This window comes from Mobula birostris, chromosome 19 (assembly GCF_030028105.1).
Source record: "Mobula birostris isolate sMobBir1 chromosome 19, sMobBir1.hap1, whole genome shotgun sequence".
Taxonomy (NCBI): domain Eukaryota; kingdom Metazoa; phylum Chordata; class Chondrichthyes; order Myliobatiformes; family Myliobatidae; genus Mobula; species Mobula birostris.
The window spans coordinates 21632027-21652501 of record NC_092388.1 but is presented as its reverse complement, the minus strand read 5'-3'; the positions used below and the strand labels follow the sequence as shown (position 1 = coordinate 21652501).

The 20475-nt window shown below is 41.2% G+C and overlaps 1 protein-coding gene across 3 annotated transcripts in view; it reads left to right on the top strand.

The window, feature by feature from the left end:
* Positions 1-20475, top strand: part of nek11 (NIMA-related kinase 11) — a 355541-nt gene that overhangs the window by 25814 nt on the left and 309252 nt on the right. The gene's annotated exons all lie outside the window — the stretch shown is intronic.

Sequence of the window (20475 nt, the reverse complement as noted above, 5' to 3'; positions counted from 1 at the left end):
AGTACATGTACTGTATTTCACCATATATAACCCTGAGATTCATTTTCCTGTGGGCATGCTTAACAAAATCTATAGGATCAATGAAAGATCAGGTAGAGTACAGAAGACAACGAACTGTGTAAATGCAAATATAAATGAATAACAAGAGCATGAAATAACAAGATAAAGAGTCCTTAAAGTGTGATCATTGGTTGTGGGAACCGTCACAATGGATGGGCGGGTGAGTTAACTGCCTTTGTTCAAGAGCCTGATGGTTGAAAGGTTGTAACTGTTCTTGAACCTGCTACTGTGAGTCCTGAGGCTCTTGTACCTTCTACCTGATGGCAGTAGCAGGAAAAGAGCATGGCCTGGGTAGTGAGGATTTTGATGATGGATGGTGTTTTCCTACAACAGTGGTTCATGTAGAAGTGCTCAGCGATTGGGAGGGCTTTCTCCACGATCGACTGGGCCAAATCCACTATCTTTTGTAGGACTTTCTGTTCAAAGGCATTGGTGTTTCCCTATCAGGCTGGGACGCAGCCTAGTCAATACACAAATAGCTACACATCTAAAAAAAGTTTGTCAGAGTTTTTGATGTTATGCCAAATCTTCATAGACTCCAAAGGAAATAGCGGTGCTACCGTGCTTAGTTTGCAAATGCATTTACATGCTGGGTCCAGGACAGTTCCTGTGAAATAATAACACCTAGTAAGTTAAAGTAACTAACCCTTTGTACCTCTGACCCTCTTTTGAAGTATGTTAATCAAGTATAACTGCACTGAATAGTGGTTCTGTAGCTGTCACCTAGTTATGATTTAGAATCAGAATCAGGTTTACTATCAATGACATAGGTCGTGTGATTTGTTTTTCAGCAACAGTACTGCGCAATACAAATGATATTACTATAAGTTACAGTAAGAAATATGTAAAGAATAAACAAGTAATGCAAGAAAAGAGCAGAATAGTGAGGTAGTGTTCATGGACTGTTAGGAAATCTAATAGTGGAGGGGAAGAGGCTGAGTGTGTGTCTTCAGGCTCCTGTACCTCCACCCAGATGGTAGCAATGAGAAGAGGACATGCTCTGGGTGATGCGGGTCCTCAATGAAGGATGCTGCCTTTTTGAGGCATCGCCTTTTCAAGATGTTCTTAATGGTGGGGAGGCTAATGACCATCATGGAGCTGGCTAAGTTTATAGCCTTCTGCAGCTTTTCACAATCCTGTGCATTGGTGCCTCCAAGCTAGTTAGAATGGTAACTCTGCAGAAATATGCTAGTCTTTGTAAACCTCTTCAAGCTCCTAATAAAATATGGCCGCTGGCGTGCCTTCTTCGTAATTGCATCAATATGTTGTCCCAGGATAGATATTCAGAGATCTATGAACCCCTCATGCCTCAAAGGATTTTTAAAGATGTGCTAAAATCAATCTGAGGGAAAACACTTGAATCACCCTGAATGTTGTCTTCTGAAAATTAAATTGCAGGAAGTGCATATCTCAACTGCATCTTAATACCGGAATGTAACATAATCCAAAATTACAAAAGCACAGTGATGTTCCTCCTGAAGTAATAATTGAGGATTTTAAATAATTGGTCTGGAATTTAGCCAGTGTAGGGCCAAGAGCAATTAGTTGAAATTTTTTGTTTTTACTTCCTTGTGTTATATTTGAAAGAAGCAAATCCTTTTTTGATTTTAAAGAAATAATCAATCTTGTAGAGTTTTTGAAGGAGGTTACTAGGAAAGTTGTTAAACATTTTTTTTCATCAAGGCCTTTGACAAAGTCCTGCATGGGAGGCTGGTCAAAAAGGTTCAGTTGCTTGGCATTTGGGATGAAGAAGTAAACTGGATTCAACATTGACTTTACAGGAGAAGCTATAAAGTGGTCGTAGATGATTGTCTCTCTGACTGGAGGCCTGGTGGTGTGCAATAGGGATCAGTGCTAGGTTCATTGTTGTATATCATCATGACTTGGATGATAATGTTGCAAACAGGGCAAGCAAATTTGCAGATGATACTGAGATTGGGGGTGTAGTGGACAGCGAGGAAGTCTATCGAAGCTTATAATGGGATCTGGAGCAGTTGGAAAAATAGGCTGAAAAATGGCAGATGGAATTTAATACAGATAAGTGTGAGATGTTGCTCTTTGGGTTTACAAGTTAGGATAGGATTTAACATAGTGAACAGTAGGTCACTGAGGAGTGCAATAGAACAGAGGAATCTGGGAATAGAGATCCATAATTCCTTGAAAGTAGCATCACAGGAAGATAGGTTGTAATAAAAACTTTTGACACATTGGCTTTCATAAATCAACGTTTTGAGTACAGAAGTTGGGGTGTTGTGTTGAAGTTGTTTTACACTTTGGTGAGGCCAAATTTGGAGGATTGTGTGAAACTCTGGTCACCTCCAGGAATATTATCAATCAGATTGAAAGAGTACAGAGAAAATTCACAAGGATTTTGCCAGGGCTTGTTTGGCTGTAGATGAATACTGTATAGTCAAATGGACCACTGTTTTGTTTGACTGTGTTCATACATGATTGAATGATAATTAAACTTGAACTTGAGGACCTGAGTTATAGGGAAAGTTTGAATAGGTTTGGACTTTATTCCCTGGAGCCTAGGACAATGAAGGGAGATTTGACAGAGGTTAACAAAATTATGAGGGGTGTAGATAGGGTGAATACAAACAGGTTTTTTTCCACTGAGGTTGGATGAAACTAGAACTGGAGGTCATAGCACAAGCAAGAGAAAATCTGCAGATGCTGGAAATCCGAGCAACACACACAAAATGCTGGAGGAACTCTGCAGGCCAGGCTGTATCTATGAAAAAAAGTACAAGTCGACATTTCAGGTCAAAACGTTGACTGTACTTTTTTTTCCATAGATGCCGCCTGGCCGGCTGAGTTCCTCCACCATTTTGTGTGGTTTACTAGAACTCATAGGTTAGGGGGTTAAAGAGGAACATGGGGGGGGGGTCTTCGGTCAGAGGATGGTGTGAGTGTAGAATGAGTTGCCAGTGGAAGTGGTGGATGCAAGTTTGATTGCAACATTTGAGAGAGGCTTGGATAAGTACGTGGACGGGAGGGATATGGTCCAGGTGCAGGTTAAGAGGTAGAATAACAGTTTGTCACATGCTAGATGGGCCGACAGGCCTGTCTCTAAGTTGGAGTAACTCAACTCGATGCCTCTAAATGGTGCAGATAGACATCTCTGGTAAGCTGCAAACTGTTTTCCTACCTTCTCTTCTCATGAACCTGTTGTTGTGTGACGAGGGAATGCTGTGATGCATTATCATTCTATTGGCGCTCTGCCTCACTATGTAAAGATATTGTGACAGTTTGGGGGGGGGGGGCATTGTTGACAGCCCGCCCCTCCATTTCTAATGACCAGGACTGTTTATTGTTCTTGGGTTAAAATGCTTTTGTGGGATTATGGTGGGAAGTTCCAGTTCGTTTATTGTCACAATTTAGCTTGGGTTATACACAGTTATTTGCTTGTGTATTTTGTGGGTCACCCTAACTGTAACCGGGGTGTGTGACGGTTCCCCCCGCCCCCCCCCACCCCGTCTGCATGAGACTGGTTGGGTTCACTCTCTGGGTCATGGTGCCTGTCTGTTTAGTGTTTTATCACAATAAAATGGTTGTTGAGTTAACGAGCTTCCATTATGGACCAAATGCTCGCCACAATATAAAGGTCCAAGCTGTCCTATTCTCCCCAGCGTGCACGCAGGCACTCCCAGTAGCATGTGTCACCAGGTGCAGGATCACTAGGAGTTCTCTTTCTCCATCCCAACAGCAGCCTTCCCCCACTCCCTGCACCCTGACTTGCATAAACAAATAAATTCTGTCACACTTCTGATTACAGCATAATGTCTGCGCACCCCCCCCCCCCCCCCGGCCCCAACATCCCTCACAAACGGCTATTTACCAGTTGGTGAAGTATATTCATCAATAGTAGAACTTTTAAAAAAAAATATTTACATCAGTCCTGTTCTCCTTTTCTGTACGTGATATATGGTCACAGGAAGAAATATCTGTGTGGACTGCTGTGATGGTTTATTTCGTACAGTTTCAATGGTGACTTATTTGTCTTTGGAATAGATAATTGCCGTTTATAGCCTTTCTAGTAACAGTAATGTAAGAATTTAATTTAGTCTTTGAGATTTTATGAGCATCCGATAATAGAATTATTGCTATTCTACAGGTTAATTCCAGCCATTTATCAAGGAATGTTGGATTGTGCAAAGTGATAAAAATGAAGGATGGCGGATAAGGAGGGGAGAATGTAAATATGATGAGTGGAAATGGGTCATTATGGACTTGTGAATGGCCAAATTCTGTGCTGTATGTAGAAAATGCTGAAAGCATTCAGCAGCCCAGCCTTAAAGAAAATGATATGTTTGTTCTTAATAAATACAAACTTAGTGTGGATTTACTTTAGAACATTTTGCTTCTGAGCTGCTGTTCAACCCTGCACGAGTAACAACCAGGTCACCCCCGTAGCTTCCGTTTCCGGGTGAACCCCTCACATTGCCCACTGGGAACTGAAGTTCTTTATTATGCACACATAACAGAAACAGAGTTCATTTTTCAGGTCAAAGAGCCTGGGGGAGGAGAGAGGAGTTTGTTTTGCAGCAGGAGTGCGAGGAACTGCAGTGAGTGTAGCTGCTTTTAATAGACAGTAGTCAATAGGTGCAAGAGTAGGCCATTCAGCCCTTCGAGCCAGCACCACCGTTCACTGTGATCATGGCTGATCATCCACAATCATCACCCTTTTCCCGCCTTCTCCCCATATCCCTTCACCCTGCTATCTTTAAGAGCTCTATCTAACGCTTTTTTGAAAGAATTCAGAGAATTGGCCTCCACTGCCTTCTCAGACAGAGCATTTCACAGAACCACAACCCTCTGTGTGGAAAAAGTAACCAGGAGATCAGAAACTGACCTGAGTGAGAACATTTTTACACAGAACTGAAGAGTTCTTGCTTGGCCTCTTGTGACTTGTGGTGATTGAAGCCTTAAGGACCCTGTGCCTGAGGTACTTGCAAACTATATGACAAAGAAGAAAAAAGTAGTATACTTAAAAAAAAAATTAAACTCTGCTTAGAAAGTTGCTAAATTTGTGTAAGATTTTTAAAATATATAAACGCTTGAAGTACTTCCAAGATTTGAACAGATGTAATGAGTAGGAAGTTTCAGATTCCTTGTTGTGATGTGTTAATTTTGTTAGTGCGGTTGCCATGTGTTTCTCACAAACATTTGTGATCTAACTTTGTTTCGATTAAATAAGTGACATTTGCTAAATGTGATAATGTTGTAGAAGGTAATTTCTGTTTGCTTTTCATTACTGTGCTCTGTTGGACGATGCGTTGAAGGGAGAAAGTGGGAGGATGCCACGCAATATTACAAATAAATCATTTGCTGTTGCATCCCCTTTATGATTAAAGTTAGGCTTGGCATTTATTACATCAGCTACTTAGAGGCCCACAGAACAATCTTTTGTTTGAGAACCAAATGGCATAATACTTTGATGAGAGGGAAGGACGACGAATTGGACTTTATGAAGGGAGGGGCATTTTTCAATGTATTATTTCTGTTTCCCAACCACCTTCCTATTTAAACCACCATACAGTACTGTACAAAAGACCTAGGCACCCTAGCTATATATATGGAGCCTAGACTTTTGTACTGTACATTTAATATGATTGGCAAGGAAACGCAAACGTAATATGAGCACTTTTCTTCATAGAATAGCAAAAGAATGCAGCACAGAAAGAGACTGTTCATCAAGTTTATTTCTAGTTACTTGCTCCTATTCCCCTACTCTTTCTTCACAACGCTGTAAGTTCTTCCCTGTGCAACACGAAATCAAAACTACAGCATAAAGTTTGACAAGAAGTTTGTGGGAGATCAGAGGAGTGGTGTTTTTCCACAAACCAGCCGTTAAGGATTATAAAGCTAATAAAGAAAGAGAAAATGAATTATACAAAATCTAAGCAAACAGTGTGAGCTGCTATGGGAAAACAAAAAGTGTAGCTTAAGTTAATGTGGGATCCTTGGTGAGTGAGGTCAAGGAATGAAAAACAGGAAATAAGGAAATGCCAAGTAATTGAAACAAGTATTTTGCATAAGTTTTCATGGAACAGATAAATGTAAACATTAGGAGGATAAAACATGGTCTATTTTCAAATGTGAAGAAGAACTTGAAACAAGGTCCATCATGAAAGATAAAGCTATGGAAACAGTAACAAGACTGAAAGTAGACAAGTTGCCAGGACCCGAAGGCCTACATCCAAGGAGATGGCTGCCAACATAGTAGAAGTATTGCTTGAATCTTTGAAGAACTTCAGCATTTTATCAGTGTTAGGCTTTGTAACTCCAAAACATAAAAGCAAGGAAGCCAGGAATATGAGTTCTTACTATAAGTGAGACACGTACGTATGATGTACTCTGGACAGCAGGAAGTGGTCCTGACAGCTCTGAAGATCTTTTTTCAGGATGTGTTGGCATTCTGAACCGTGCATGACAAGCTCCACTGGACGACGTGGATCACAATGTCTGAGTGCAGTGTCTGACATCACCATTTCCTTTGTCTTTTGGAAAGTCACCTCACACTTGCCATTTCTTCCTGATCTGTAGTAATGAGTTCAAGGGGTGAAGCACAGTAGCCGGGTTTGGCAGGAACCTGTTATAGTAAGTGACAAACACTGAAAAGGACTGCAACTGTGACACATATTTTGGCCTTGGGGCATCCACCACTGCATGAATCTTTTTAACACTGTCTTGAGATTTTGAAGATGTTCCTTGTCATCCTCACTGGTAACAATGATGTCATTCAGGTAACACGGAGTGCCTGGGCAGCCTTGCAGCACCTGGTCCATAGCTTTCTGCCAGAGTGCAGGTGCAGATGCTGCTCCAAAGGTAAGCCAATTATAGCCATGAAGTCCTTTGTGAGTGGTTAGCATGAGAAATACTTTGGACTCTTCTTCCAACTCCATCTGTAGGGAGCCCTCAGTTAAGTCCACTTTGCTGAAGTGTTTTCCTCCAGAAAGGTTTGCAAAGATATCTATCCTGGGCAGAAGGTATTCAACTACTTTCAGTGATGGTGACTTTAAAATCGCCACAGATCCTGACAGACCCATTCTTCTTGGTTGCTGGGACCACTGGCGTTGTTCATGGGCTCTACTCTACCTTGGAAAGAATTCCTTCAGCCACCGTGCAATCTAGCTCATTGACTACTTTATCATGGGTGGTATAAGGAACTGGATGGGCTTTGTAAAACTTGGGTGTCGCAGTTTCACTTAACATAATTTTACCCTTGATATGTTTGAGTTTTCCAGTGCCATCCTTAAACACTGCTGTGGCACCATCTAGTACCTTTCTTAATTCACTTCCAGTTGACTCTCTTGCAATGGATGTGGCATGCAAATGGTGGATGGATCTCCAATCAAGTTGTAGTTGTCTCGGCCACTGATGAGTCCACAAAGCTGGCCCTCCCTTTTTTTTTTAACCACACACAAGCACAACATGGCTTGTTGGTTGTATTTCACTGTTACGAATATCACTCTCACAGGAGTTATCTTTTCTTCAGCACAAGTTCTTCGTTGGATAATTACAGGCTTTAGCTCAGTATTTTTGAAAGGTCAGTCAAACTCATTTTGTGGAATGGCTGAAACAGCTAGACAAGTGTCCAATTCCATTTTTATTAATTTGCTGTTAACTTCTGTAAGCCATATTGTTTGTCTCTTGTTAGCTTTCACGCCGTAAATCTTAAGGCTATCCTGTGTTTCTCTCATCATTATCAGAATTTTCATCAATAGCACGTGGACTAGTGCTCTTTTTGAAACTGCAGTTTGACTTTTTATCTTTACTTCTTCCCTGTACAGTCCATTTATTTTTGTCTGCCCATCATGCTCTTTGTATGTGTCCCACTGAGCTGCATTTTCTGCAAGTTTCACCTTTAAATTTGCATTTATCTGCTATGTGTGGTCCCTGCAACAAAAGTAGCACAATTTGTTCAAAGCTTCATTTATTATCAAAGTATATGACTCTAAAGTGCTCTGAAACTCGGAAGTTCAGCCAGGCGGGTTCTGTTAGACACTTGTAACACCTGTGTAGCACTGGTCTTGTCTTGTGTGATTGGTTGCTGCACTCTTTATGAGAAAAATTACGTAGTATTACATTAGTTGCTAGTAGGCCATCAGATCCCCAAGGTATTGGAAAGAGGCAGTGAATAAAAAAACACACACTCTGGAGGTAAATTTGTTTATAAAAAAAAAGCAATATATACAAAATATTTACATGAATAAGAACAATTCAAAATTCCAATATTTTGATTAGTTTCCAAATCTTAGATATCAAATGAAAACCTAATTCCTGTTTAGTTAGAATTAGTGAGATTCATTAGAATAACCTTTATTGCTGCAATTTCTCTAATTATTTAAATCATTACTCCCTATTTAAAGGTTTACAGACTAACCTTTCCTTTTTACTTATCCCTAGTTAGAAAACTAATTGAATTCCTATTCTTAAGTATTATGGTTAACTTCAGTTTCAGTCAGTACGTCTACAAATTGAACTTCAAAAATTATATATATATGTATGTATATATATATGTGTGTGTGTATATATATATATATATACAGCTTAACTCCTTTCACGACAATTCTCCAACATCATAACTTCTAAACAAAGTAAATCTCTTTCAGTATCTTATCAAAAATAATCAGTTCTTGCAGAAAATCAAGACCCTTTGAATGAAAATAAACTTGTACATCCAACTATATTAAATCATCTACATCGTGAAACATTTTGTTCCCGTGCTGGTTCTTCGATCTTGGGTGGCTTGCCATCTTGATTCTTGGTTCGTTGGATGAAATAGTTGATCATCCATGGAAAGCTGATTAACAAAGTTTATATACAGGTCAGGTTTTTTTTGTATAACAGAATTACAATTCATACATTTTTATACATATTCTATTTTCTATTTCAAAATAACTCAATATTGCATTGTCATTTCTAAACACTTCTCCATTACAACACTACTCAACTTAATTTGCATACAAATTATACACACAGAACAGTAAAGTTTTAACTCACTAAACCCAACCCCTTGGTGTAATTTAACAGAACTAATTCCTGGTTACACAGTAGAGATCTTGGACAGTCGTTTCTGCCGATATTGTCTCATTATAGTTGCTGCTTGTTATCACTGCAGCTTCAATAAATCTATTATGGTAATCATCTCTCCTCCAGGGGTTTCATTCTGAGTTTTTCAAGCAAGTAGGGTAGAGATGTTCACCAGTAATTCCACTTTTAACAGTTTATATCTAGTTTATAATAGTTTTCCATGTTTCTCTTGCTTGCCTGCCTGCGTCAGCCACGCCTCATTCTCGCGAAGTTTTTTCCCCCAAGTTCTCTCCTTTTTAAAAAATATAATTCAGTATACCTTGTTTTCATCCTTCCACAGGTTGAGATTTCTAACATTACATCTTTTAGGTTTAATTAACCTGGGTTTCACATGGCAATTTTGTTCACGCTCACTTTCATTCCTGACTCTAACTCAATTGCATGTCTGTCTGCTGTTTCCATTGATACACCCAGCTATTTCAATTGCTCTTTTGAATGTAAGTTATGCTTCAGTTAGCAGCCATTTTGCATGTTTTTTGTAAGATTGCACAATCTGACCGATCTATCAGTGCATCATTAAGCCCATTACCGAACTGACAATGCTTAGACTAATTCTTCATTCACCACACAGGTTGAAATTAACTCCCCTTTCTTTTGATTGCACTTATGAAATCTAAAACATTCTGCAATCAACAATGGTCTTGATTCTAAACGACCCTGCAATGCTTTCACAATATGGCTGGTTTGGTTGAAGCAGTCAAACTCCTAAGCAAACTGCATGTCTTTAAATGCAATGCACTCAGCAAAACAGGCATTCATTTCTCATTGGTTCTTTCATTTGCTTCAAAAATTTTCTTATTTTTTTCCATATATTAGCTGCCAGTTATCTTCTGTGCAGTCAAATGTGTCTATCTTTCCAATGTAGCTAGCCAATTCTGCTCCTTTTTTATTAATGATTATCATCACCTGGTGCTTACTGTTTATGAATTTTTGCATTCTTTTGTTTTCTGCCTTTTTATTAACTCAAACATCTTGCTGTACTTTTTAAAAAAAACTTGAACGTCTTGCTGCATTTTATTAAAACTTGAACGTCTCGCTGAGCTTTTTTTTTTAACTTAAATCTCGCTGTGCTTCAACAGATAGTAGTCATGTTGGCTTTGTTTAAACCATCCTCATCACCACTGTTATGTTTAGTAATTCCAAAACATAAAACTAATTGAAAGGAAAACATGGGAGCTGGGAATGCAAGTCTAACTTTGTTTTTACCTTAAGTGAGGAGCATATGTATGACGTAGCAGTGTAATGGCATGTCATTTATAACCCACAATGCATTATGTAAACAACAAACAATATATTTATAATAGTATTCAAATATTACTGAAATATTAAATACAGAGCAGAATGGGTAGTCCAAAATATATCTTCAAGAAAGAAGGAAGACATGATAAGCCGGAAACTGTAGTTGGTTAAACATTAGTTGTTGAGAAGATGCTGGAGTCAACTCTTGGGAAAGAGATAGTTAGCCACTTAGATACATTTAATGCAATTCAAACTAAACTAAGTAGTGGCCACTTTACAAAAAGGAATTGTACCTGACAAATTTGCTGGAGTTCTTACAGGAATTGATGGAGCGTAACCCGTAGATATACTGTATTTGAATTTCCAGGAGAAGTGAATATAAAAGGCACAAGTTCACAAAGTTGGAGGAAGTATGTTCACCTTGGTTGCTAAATGTATATTACATTTAAGACAGTCCAAATGGATGGGTCCTTTCAGACAGTGAAGGCTGATTTATATTTGTGCGTCAAATGTATGCCGTAGGTACAGCGTAGCCGCGTACCCTACGCTGTACTCTACGCCGAACCCTACACCGTAGCCTAACGTGCACCTCTCCCAAAATGTAACTATGCGTCGTGGCAACGCACACTGAAGCAACTGTGATTGGTCTGCTTGGTAGCATTGCATTTCCTCCTACGCTGCAATAGCTTCCCATTGGGCGACTGAAGGGCAGGGAAGGAGGTCTGGCTGCAATGCTTTCCATAAAGCTTTACAGACCTCTGAAATTATGGAGGACCCTGTGCTTGACGCCAGTTTGTAGCTAGCTGCTACAGCCTGTTGACTTCTACCTGAAGCTAAAACTCGAATGGTGATTGCCAGTCTCAGAGTATACTGTGCGTACACTGATGCGAAATAAATGGTTGGAGACGATGAACCAAATCGTCAAATCTACCTGCTGACATCCGAAAATATTTGAAATGCATTTCCTCGTCCATGTATCTCAGTGGCCGGACAAGCACAGAAAATTCACCCTCCTTCAGTTTCAGTTGCCATTGTTTGAAGTTTGAGTTTCTTCATGTTGAGTTTCAACATGAAGAAACTCAACACAGTGGCATAGAAACCCCGCAGCCAACTAACGTTTTGGCGGTGAATTGCAGACACACCAGCGCACAAGTATAAATGCTCACAACGGTGTAGCCCACTTGCATAGGCTATGGCGTAAGCTAGTACACATAAGTATAAATCAGCCTTAAGAATGTAAGTAGGGAGTCCCCCATAGATCAGTCCTTGGTCTTATTTCTTATTTACTTCAATAACTTGGGGAAGCTGATAGAGTCAAGGAATCCAAGTATGATGATATGGAAGCTGCATTGAGGATATTTGGACTATGATGTATTGAGGATACTCCAACTGAGGCTGAATCAATGCTTTATCAATAACTCATTACAACTTTGTGCTCTTACACTCTATGCCTCTACTTGTAAAGCTCGGGGTTCAGTAGCAGCATGAATAGAAGGTTGGTCAAGGAACAGAAAGACAAATGTTGATTTTGGAGTTCCTCAATGGTCAGTGCTAGGACTATTGCCTTCATTAAGGGTGTTTTCTCATTCTGCCCTGACACTTTCAACAATTTATGCAAATGTACCCCCTGAGGTTTTTGTTCTGTAGTCCTTTTAGAATAGTGTCCTTTAGCTTATGTTGTGTCTTCTCACTGTTCCTACTGAAATGTAGCATGTTGTGTTTCTCAACATTAACTTGCATCTGCTACTGACCTGTTCCACCATCTGTTTGAATATCCTTAAAATATATTGCTGTCTTCCACGCTGATCACTACTCTTTCAAGACTTTTGCACACAAGGGAAATTTGGAAATTACTCCGTGCACCCAAATCCAGTCACTGATTTGTTTAACAAAAGCAGTAGTCCCAATGCCCATCTTGGGGGAGTTCTATAATCAGTCTTTTGCTATTGTTTCCTGTACTAAGCCAATGTTTGTGGGGCAGCACGGTAGAGTAATGGTTAGCACATCACTTTACAGCACCAGCTTTCACTAATCGAGGTTCAATTCCAGTTGCTGCTTGTAAGGAGTTTGTATGTTCTCTCTGTGATCGCATGGGTTTCTTCCCACATTCCAAAGACCGTATGGTTAGGGTTAGGGTGAGTTGTGCGTATGCTACAATATTGTGCAAAAGTCTTAGGCATCCTAGATTTTTTTGTATGTTTTCAGATGGTATGGTCTCCATGGAGCCCTGATCTCAACATTATTGAGACTGTCTGAGATTACCTGGAGAGATAGAAACACGTGAGACAGACAGCATCTGTAGAAGAGCTGTGACAAGTTCTCCTACCGGCTGATTTTCCTATAAAACTGCATGACAGTGTATCTAAGACAGGGGTCCCCAACCTTTTTTGCACCGCAGACTAGTTTAATATTGACAATATTCTTGCGGACTGGCTGACCGGGGGGGGGGGAGGAGGGAGGAGGAATGTTCAAGTAGGATTAAACTCACCTCAACATGTCTTTTACAGTTAGAGTTGCCTACTTTCTCAGTCCCAAATAAGGGACAAAAATAGCAGTCAAATATGGGATACTTTACCCCAGGAAAGACTACCATGACCATGAAGCCTTACACAGGCACCTGTGTGCGCATGCATGACGTGAGCGTGTGATGTGCGCAAGCGTGTACATGCCGATTTTTCTTTTCTCCCCCACAAATCGGTTTTGCCTTCATCTTCCCGACTATACTGTACATACATTATTTCTACTTTATATAGGCTGTGTATTTATCATATTATTCCTGCTTTTATTATATGTTAGTGTTATTTATTTTTGGTTTTATGTGTTATTTGGTATGATTTGGTAGGTTATTTTTTGGGTCTGGGAACACTCAAAAATTTTCCCATATAAATTAATGGTAATTGCTTCTTCGCTTTACACCATTTCGGCATGAAAGGTTTCATAGGAACGCTCTACCTTAGCGGGGGGAAATACGGGACAAGGGCGGTCCCGTACGGGACAAACCAATTTAGCCCAATATACAGGATGTCCCGGCTAATACGAGACAGTTGGCAACCCTATGTTCAAGTTCAACAGTGCGTGACAGGGAATGAGGAAAGGTGCAGCTGACTCATATCGTTTCCTCATGGCCCGGTAGCATATGCTCTACGACCCGGTAGTTGGGGACCGCTGATTTAAGAGAATTGATGCAGTTTTAAAGGCAAAGGATGGTCACACCAAATATTGATTTGATTTAGTTTTTTACTGTTCAGTGCTCTTTATATAATTTTTTGATATTTAGGAACTTTTCATGTCATTATTTTTGAAAGCATCTTTGCTTCACAGAATTTTTTTACATGTGCCTAAGACTTTTGCACAGTACCGGAAGCATGGCGAAACCTGTGGGCTGTCCAGCAAAATCCCCTCTCATTGATTTGATGCAACTAACACATTTCACAATACATTTTGATGTACATGTGACAAATGAGGTTAGGGTTAAGCTAATCTTTCTATCCATGCGGTTAGAGTCCCCTTTATCTTGCAGCCTTCAGTCTTAATGAATAGCCTATTCAAAATTGGATGTTCCAATGTATCACATCAATCACATTTCTCCCATTAACTCTATTACTTCATTAAAAAGTTATGTTCATAAGACACAATTTTGCTTTTCCTATATTCATGCCGGTTTTCTCTAATCAATCCATATTTGCCCATGTAACAAATTGAATTTCACCCTGACCAAACTTAAATCGACTCTTTTATAGTTACTGGGTTTTTATCTTCACAACTTTTTCTGAACTGACGTGTAACATTTGCAGGTTTCTATCCCTGATGCACCAGTCCTTAATCCTGGTGAGGGTTCAGAGAAGATTCATGAAAATGATCCCAGGAATGAAAGGGTTACTGTATGAGGAACATCTGGCAGCTCTTGGGCTGTATTCCCTGGAGTTCAGGAGAATGAGGGGGGATCTCATAGAAACATTCCGAATGTTAAAAAGACTGAACGGATTAGATATGGCAAAGTTATTTCCCATGGTAGAGGAGTCTAGGAAAAGAGGGCATGACTTCGAGATTGAAGGGCGTCCATTTAGAACAGAGATGCGGAGACATTAGTCACAGGTTGGTAAATGTGTGGGATTTGTTGCCACGAGCGGCTGTGGAAGCCAAGTTATTGGGTGCATTTAAGGCAGAGATGGATAGGTTCTTGATTAGTTAGGACATCAAAGAGTATGGGGAGAAGGTAGGGGAGTGGGAATGACTGGAAGAATTGGATCAGCCCATGATTGAATGGTGGAGCAGACTTGTTGCGCCAAATGGCCTACTTCTGCTCCTATATCTTGTGGTCTTATGATCTTATCCTCTGATGTGTGAATACTATGGCCAAGGCCCCTGTGAGTTTCATCCCAGGTTGCTGAGGGGATCTCATCTGTACCACCTTAAGTTTTTTTATAGCCTTTCAAGTACTTCCTCTGTATCAACTTTTAGCCCATACAGAATCTCGACCACACTTTTCTTTCCTGAGCCACCAGCAGCATCTTTCTCCTCGGTAAAGACTGAAGTGTTCAGTACCTTTTCCTCTGTGGGTAGAGTTTCTTTGCCCCCATCTCCCTTTTATAAACTTTTGCCTCTTTGTATGCTTATGGAATATTTTTGGATTCCCGATTTTGCTTATTGCCAACGTTCTCTCATACTTGGCCTTTACCTACTCTTTGATATTCTGTCTGATGTTTCAGCAATCAGCTTGGTTCTAACTTGTGTTAACAATCTGTCAATGCAGCATATGTTCTTACATGTCTGCTCTGTTTTACTCTCTCCATTCTACTCTCTAATTTTTCCATCTATCCCTCATGAAAATGTATGTAGAACATAGCTGAAATTTCTTTTGAGGTAGAATTTCTTGAGCTAGGGAATAATGAATCTATGGAATTCATTGCCATACACAACTGTGGAGGCCAATCACTGTGTATATTTAATGCAACAATTGTTTGGCTCTGGATTAATAAGGGCATCAAAGGTTATGGAGACAAGACAGGAGAATGGCATTGACAGAGAAAATAAATCAGGCAAGATCAAATGGCGAAGCAGACTCAATGGGCTGAATGGCCTCTGCTATGTCTAATGGTTGTTCTGACAGAGGAGTTCAACAGAGCTTCACTACATTGATTCCGGGAATGATAGAATTGTCCTTTGAGGAGACAATATACCAGGAGAACCAGGACTCCCAACTTTAGTAGAATCAGATTCAGGATCTTTTATCACTGACTTGTATGATGTGAAATTTGTTGTTTTGTGACAGTGAATGGGATAATTTCATTGAAAACCAAAACCATGATTGAATGGTGGAGCAGACCTGATGGGCCAAATGGCCTGATTCTCCTCCTGTGTTTTGTGGTCTTTATTCAGCTGAGAAAATTCCCATGCAGTTACACACAAATAAAATGCACCTCTGTATGTATTATAATATTACCAGGAATTTTAAAAACAATTCCTTGACTAATCACTCCACTTATGTAGTTATCATAATGTTTGAAGCAGTGAACAGCTGTGGCTCTGCTCTCAGATGGGTATGTGTTGTTGGCAGATATCTGTGACAAGCTCAAGCAGTCCTCCACAGACGTCTGCACCTACCTCACCCCCTTCCCGGTTAATATTATAAACACCTCAGTGCATTTGGTTCCAAGGTACTGTGGTCCATGTGGCAGTGATATTTGATAGCCAACTTATGACATCATACTTGCCCAGCAGCTTGAAAACAAGGGGGGAAATCTCTTGTTAGGGAGATGTGCATTAGTTCTGAATCAGTTTTAATAACACTGGCTTGCAGTATGTTGTGAAATCTGTTAACTTTGTGCAGCAGTACGGAGAGGGTACGTTGACTCAGACCATGAGAGGCCTGTGTGGGGCATTTTCATGCCTTACAAGGCGCAATATAATATATGATAAATATAGAGGAAAAAACTGATTTACAGTATGTACATATGTTTCAAAGGTGCATTTAATGTCAGAGGAATGTATACAATAAACACCTTGAAATCCTTTTTGTTTGCAACCATCCACGAAAACAGGAGTGCCCCCCAAATGTTAGAACCCCAAAAGTCCCCCCTCTCCCCCCCCTCTCCCCCCCCTCTCCCCCCCCTCTCCCCCCCTCTCCCCCCCTCTCCCCCCCTCTCCCCCCCCTCTCCCCCCCCTCTCCCCCCCCTCTCCCCCCCCTCTCCCCCCCCTCTCCCCCCCTCTCCCCCCCCTCTCCCCCCCTCTCCCCCCCCCCCTAATGCGGGATAAAGAGATATCTCCGTTTCACAGTGAGAGGGGAGACATAACAAACAATTCTCTGGTTTACAATGTTAGAAATCTGTTGCGTCGCTTTTTCCGAGCTCTGTGCCCAAAGATCTCGCGTCTCTGGGTACGTGGCCAGAGATCTTCCAACATACCGATCTCCCGCAGAGGCACCGACCTCTTATTTCCCCCATCTCCAGAACCACGAAATCTTGGTCCTCTGAAGGCAGGTGAAGCTCTTAGGCTGAGCCCTTGGTATGCTGAACAATGACCAGTTGTGAAACCCCAAGAGCGGGTCCCATTCCCACAAAGAACCATAGTCAGCGTGTAACTCCAGGTCAGGGTCTTCAAAAGAACCCTGAAAGGGAAAAATAGCGATATTAAAGATGGAAATACGAGAGAGCTGTTTCTGAAGGTACAAGCAAAGGAGTTGCTATTAGGTGCCATTAATCCTCCTAAGCTCCTCCTTTTTATCTCCCATACATACTGTATGCCAGTGTTATTAAATAGTTAAATTAAATGAATAGTTCAAAATCAGAAATAAAAAAAGTAGTGAGGTAGTGTTCATGGGTTCAATGTCCATTTAGAAATCGGATGATAGAGGGGAAGAAGCGGTTCCTGAATTGCTGAGTGTGTGCCTTCAGACTGCTGATGGTAACAATAAGAAGGGGGCACGTCCTGGGTGGGGGGTCCTTAAAGATGGATGCCACCTCTCTGAGGCACTGCACCTTGAAGATGTCTTGGATACAACAGAAGCTGGTACCCATGATGGAATTGACTAATTTTACAACTCTCTGCAGCTGACTTTGATCCTGTGCAGTAACCCCCATACCAGATGGTGATGCAGCCAGTCCACTATGCATCATCAGAAGTCTCCTGAATCTCCTAATGAAAGATAGCAACCGTCTTGCCTTCTTTATAGCTATATCGATATGTTGGGACCAGGTTAGGTCCTCAGAGATATTGACACCCGGAAACTTGAACTTGAAATTGCTCACCCTCTCCATTTCTGATCCCACAATGAGGGTTGGTTTGTGGTCCCTTGTCCTACCCTTCCTGAAGTCCACAATCAGTTCTTTGGTCTTACTGACACTGAGTGCCAGGTTGTTGCTACAACACCACTCAACTAGCTGGTATATCTTGCTCCTGAGTGCCCTTTCATCTCCATCTTAGATTCTGTCAAGAAATGGTTGTATCATTAATGTTGCATTAATGATACATATTAACTTTTCACAATACTGATTAAACTCTCTATGTATTTTGTATCCAGTTCTTAATCTTATCCGACACTGAGGTATGGAAGGCTATGAACCTAAAGGGGGTAAATGAAATTAGGTGGATTAATGTTCAGCATGAACGTAGTGAGCTGAGGGGCTCATTTCTGTGCTGTATGACTCTAGAACTATGAGGTGTTGTTATAGAGTCATAGAGAAGTACAGCATAGAAACAGGCCCTTTGGCCCATCTAGTCCATGCCAAACCATTTAAACTGCCTTCTTCAATCGACCTGCACTGGAAACATATACCCCTACTATCCATGTACCTATCCAAACTTCTCTTAAACATTGAAATCAAGCTTGCATGCACCACTTGCGCTGGCAGCTCGTTCCACACTCTCACGATCCTCTGAGTGAAGAAGTTTCCCCTCGTGTTCCCCTTAAACTTGTCATTCCCCCATGTTGTGCCAGAGTAGCTAATAGCTAGCACATAAACTCTCTCTCTCTCTCTCTCTCTCTCTCTCTCTCTCTCTCTCTCTCTCTCTCTCTCTCTCTCTCACTCTCTCACTCTCTCACTCTCTCACTCTCTCACTCTCTCACTCTCTCACTCTCTCACTCTCTCACTCTCTCACTCTCTCACTCTCTCACTCTCTCACTCTCTCACTCTCTCACTCTCTCACTCTCTCACTCTCTCTCTCACTCTCTCACTCTCTCACTCTCTCACTCTCTCACTCTCTCTCTCACTCTCTCTCTCTCTCACACACACACACTTCATATTTAATCTATTCCCTTATAGCTTTTTTTGGTTGCCTTTTGTTGGATTTTAAAAACTTCCCAATCATCTGACTTCCTACTCACTTTTGCTACCTGATATGTCCTTTCCTTGGCTTTTATGCAGTCCTGAACTTCCTTTGTCAGGCACATATGCCTAGCTCTGCCACTTGAGAACTTCTTTCTCTGTGGGAAATACCTACCCTGCGCCTTGTGAACTATTCCCAGAAACTTCAGCTAGAGGTGAGAGTTGATGTCTATCCAGCCTCAGAATTGAGGGGTGACCTTTTAGAACAGAGGTAGCCAGAGAGTAGTGAATCTGTGGAATGATCTGCCACAGACTGTGGTGGAGGCCAAGTCCATGGGTATATTTAAGGTGGAAGTTGATCGTTTCCTGATCGGTCAGGGCATCAAAAGATGTGGCAAGAAGGCAGGTGTATGGGGTTGGGTGGGATCCAGGATCAGCCATGATGGAATGGCAGAACAGACTCCGTGCGCTGATTGACTTAATTCTGCTCCATGTCTTATGGTCTTTGACAGGAGATTCTGCAGATACTGGAAATCTGGAGCAATGCATACAAAATGCTGGAGGAACTCAGCAGGTCAGGTAGCATCTCTAGAGGGAAATGAACAGTTGAAGTTTTGGACCAAAACTCTGTTTATTACCTTGATTTTTTTTTATCTGCCCTACTTTGAAAATTTTTTCCATATCAGATGTTCAGTTTACTGGCTTGTAGTCTGATGCACACAAAATGCTGGAGGAATACAACAGGTCAGACAGCGTCCATGGAGAAGAATAAGCAATTGATTTTTTTGAGCTGAGACCCTTCATCAGTTCTGGTGAAGCAGTCTGTGTGTGTGTGTGTGTGTGTGTGTGTGTGTGTGTGTTGTTTTACTCAAGATTTCCAGCATCTGCAGAATCTCTTGCGTTTATGGCTTTTAGCCTCGTTGTTTCCCTCATTGTTTGAATATAGTTGCATTTCCTATTTTCTGAGAAAGACACGATTCTACAGAATAAAAGAGAGGCGAAAGTTGGTATCAGCCTACTGAAAAATAATGCTGGAGTGGTAGTAATGGGGGACAAAGAAATAGTGGACGAACTTATTAAGTATTTTGCATCAGTCCTCACTGTGGAAGGCACTAGCAGTATGTCAGAAGTTTGAGAGAGTCAAGGGGCAGAGGTGAGCATAGTTGCTATTACTAAGGAAAAGATGTTTGGGAAACTGAATGATCTGAAGGTAAATAAGCCACTTGGACCAAATGGACCAGGGTTCTGAAAGAGGTAGCTATAGAGATTGTGGAGGCATTAGTAATGATCTTTTAAGAATTGGTAGATTATGGTGGAGGTTTGGAAAATTACAAATGTCGCCCAACTCTTTAAAGAGGGAGGCAGAAGAAAGGACATTTTCAGCCAGTTAGCCTGACTTCAGTGGTTGGGAAGATGTTGAACTCTTTTATTGAGGATGAAGTTTCAGAGTACTTGAGGACTTCTGTGGTGGCCAGTGCTATCATGTTTGCTGTTGTGTGCTGGGGCAGCAGGCTGAGGGTAGCAGACACCAACAGAATCAACAAGCTCATTCGTAAGGCCGGTGATGTTGTGGGGATGGAACTGGACTCTCTCACAGTGGTGTCTGAAAAGAGGATGCTGTCTAAGTTGCATGCCATGTTGGTCAATGTCTCCCATCCACTACATGATGTACTGGGTGGGCACAGGAGTACATTCAGCCAGAGACTCATTCCACCGAGATGCAACACAGAGCGTCATAGGAAGTCATTTCTGCCTGTGGCCATCAAACTTTACAACTCCTCCCTTGAAGGGTCAGACACACTGAGCCAATAGG